The sequence below is a fragment of the Mastomys coucha genome, unplaced genomic scaffold (assembly GCF_008632895.1).
Source record: "Mastomys coucha isolate ucsf_1 unplaced genomic scaffold, UCSF_Mcou_1 pScaffold21, whole genome shotgun sequence".
NCBI lineage: Eukaryota > Metazoa > Chordata > Mammalia > Rodentia > Muridae > Mastomys > Mastomys coucha.
In genome coordinates, this window is record NW_022196904.1 from 185,459,706 (window position 1) to 185,462,840 (window position 3,135).

The 3,135-nt window shown below is 41.5% G+C and overlaps 1 long non-coding RNA gene across 1 annotated transcript in view; it reads left to right on the forward strand.

Moving 5' to 3' along the window:
- LOC116104010 overlaps nucleotides 1-1,707 on the forward strand; it is a 7,265-nt gene extending 5,558 nt beyond the window's left edge. Inside the window, exon 4 of the long non-coding RNA XR_004123661.1 lies at nucleotides 1,293-1,707. This is a non-coding gene — a long non-coding RNA (uncharacterized LOC116104010). The remainder of the gene's footprint in view (nucleotides 1-1,292) is intronic.
- The last annotated feature ends 1,428 nt before the right edge of the window (nucleotides 1,708-3,135 follow it).

The window sequence follows — 3,135 nt, forward strand, 5'->3', positions numbered from 1 at the left end:
GGAGAGGGAGGAGAGGGAGGAGAGGGAGGAGAGGGAGAGGGAGAGGGAGAGAGAGAGAATGGGATTGTCTTAAGCCAGTCCTTCACAGTTTTTGGTTAACACATTCAGCTATAAACTTCTATTATTTTTTTTCCTTTAGGAAGAAATATTTTATGTCCCTGTTTTTGGCTGAACATATTTTACAACTCATTTTTAAAAATTATAACTCAATACTGCAATTTACAAATCCATCACATTCTTTTCTGAGCATTGGTTTTAAGTGTTGTAAAATGTTTTAGAGATTTAACATACTTAACAAAGTTGTGTTTTGTACATTGGCTTTTTCTTTCAGTTTCCCCTCTACTACAGTGAACCCTGGGATAATCACCCTTGGAAGTGGGAGGGGCATACTTTCTTGACTCTCTGTTTAGTATACATAAAGTCCTTGAAGAGAATATGTTAAAGGACTCTGGGCAGGTAAAGTTTTGTTTGTTGATGTTTTTAAGCAATGGTGCCCTATGCAACTCCAATATAAGAATACCCATGTTCCCTTGGTACTTGATATTTTATTTTAAAGCATTTTATCCTGTTTATAACTGAAATATGGTATCTTCTTTAATCTGTATGTTTTCCATTATAAGCAAAGCTAAACTTTTTTCTTCCACAGTTGACATTTTAATCTCTTAACAATTACCAATTCAATTTTGTTCAATTTTTCAGCTGGTAATGTATTCTTATTTACGTTGGGAGTTTCTAATGTTAGTGCTATTAGTCATTTTCCATCAAGTTTGCAAATATTTCCATTAAACATGCATCTTTCTTTGAATTTGTTTATGTTTATTTTAGATTTTATATAGACAAATTTGTCAAAATTTTTCTTTCATGTCATACCTAGAAAAATCTGTCCTGACCTGTGATTATATGTTCAACTGTCCTTTTGTGTTCCATCCTTTTAAAATTGTATTTTAACATTTAAATCCCCATAATTTAATTATAGTGCTATTTAAGTCAGTATTCAAAGCAAAGGAGATAAATTATGGGGAAGAAAATTTAGATTCAGTGTGTTAATGAGATTTCTAAATAGTAAGAGCAGCACAAAACGAGGAGACAGACAACCTGGGAAGTAGGCTGATCTCATCTCCTGACCCTCCATTCTGGTAAGGAGGTGCTTGGCATTCTGTAAGTGCTCAACTAACATTTGCTGAGTGATCAATGGCGCAGGGGATCTCAATGGTTGGCATATGGTAATACTGATTTCCTGACTTTTTTTTTTCTGGCTCAGTTTTTGATCACTCTATCATCCATCTCCACAGATCATTCCGGAACTGAGAACTTCCCTGGGGTGAAGCAGGCAGGGAGACAAGAAGTGACCCAGGAGCTTCTTAATTCTCAACGGACAACTTTGGAGAGAGGGCTTGCTGTGGCCCTTGCTGTCGGCTGCATTGGGATGGGAAGGGGAGACAGGAGTGGATGAACTTGTCCTGAGCCAACAGGCTCAGGACAGGTGAGGCAGGACGCTCAGGACCTTAAGGGCCTCCACGAAATGCATTCGTCAAGTCTCAGAGGCTGCTGAAGGCTCTCCCAGGAACTTTTCAGCTGAGCTGAGCTAAGGGAAGCACCACAAGGGGGTGAGTTTCTGCTGCGTCAAATGACTCAGCCATTCAGAGTGAGGAAAGCTGCCAGCATGGAATACACTGAGTTCCTTGATAAAGGAGATGGGTATGTATAGATGCTGCTGACTATGTCTGTCTGCAACACCACATGTGTAACAGAACCAGGGTGCCCTCCTGTTAGGATGCTTCTCTGAGATATGAATCATACTTCCTAGAGTACATCATCATGGGCTAAAATCTTGACATAGATGAGAGAAAACTTCTTTGACTCTACCTTGAGTATACTGTGAGCCTGTAAGGATCAGTGTGAACGCTCTTCGCCTCTTGGTAGCTCCACTGTCTGCACTTGTCTAGCTTTGGCCGTGAAGACAAGAGCCATTCTGCCTCTGCCTCTGCAGCTGTGGCTGCCTTCTGGGACCACTGTAGCACTGAGCAGTCCCCATAAGTGGAGGACAATTTCAGCACCTAAGTGATGCCTCTTCTAGCAACCGAGTCTGCTGGTGTTTTAGTAAGAATGGACTCTGACACTTATCCTCCATTGACTGGGTTCATGTGGACTAATAGGAGTCCTTGTATGTTATGGATGGGAATCATAATGAGATTATCCACTATGGACATCAAGATGGTGAATCCTCACTGGGTGGTGGTGGTGCACACCTTTAATCCCAGCACTTGGGAGGCAGAGGCAGGTGGATTTCTGAGTTCGAGGCCACCTGGTCTACAGAGTGAGTTCCAGGACAGCCAGGGCTACACAGAGAAACCCTGTCTTGAAAAACCAAAAAAAAAAAAAAAAAAAAAAAAAAAAAAAAGATGGTGAATCCTCAAGCATCCTAAAAGTTAGACCTATTACACGGCCCAGCTGTATTGCCCCAGAGCCTTTATCTAACAGGCTCTAAGTTCACACATCACAGGGATACTCACATGTCAATGTTTACTGCAACACCACTGACAAGAGTTAAACTATTAAGCCGACCTACATGTCCAACAACTGAGGAATGGGAAAAGACAATATAGTGTACATGTGTAATGGAGATTTTTTTCCAAGCCTTGGAGAATGAAGTCATGCATGTGCAGGAAAATGGATGTCATGTGGAGATAATCATGTTAAGTGTGGCATGTAAGTCTCAGAAAAGCAAATGCTTGTTTTCTCTCATTTTCGACTGCTAGATTTTTTTCTGCCGTTTCTTTTTTATTGCATATTTTCATTATTTACATTTCAAATAATATCTCCTTCCCAAGATTACCCTCCAGAAAAAAGACCTGTTCCCTTCCCCCTCTCCCTGCTAACCAACCCACCCTCTCCCATTTCCTGGCCCTGGCATTCCCCTACACTGGGACATAAAACCTTCACAGGGCCAAGGGCCTCTCCTCCCATTGATGACCCAATAAGCTATCCTCTCGACTGCTAGATTTTACATAAACACACACACATTTGAAAGTTGAATCTGCACCGTCTAGGGGAACAGAGCTGACTAATTGGAGGGGTGAGTAAGGAGAGGGCAGAGGGAGTGTGGGGAAAGCACCCAACGTACAACATGTGTGG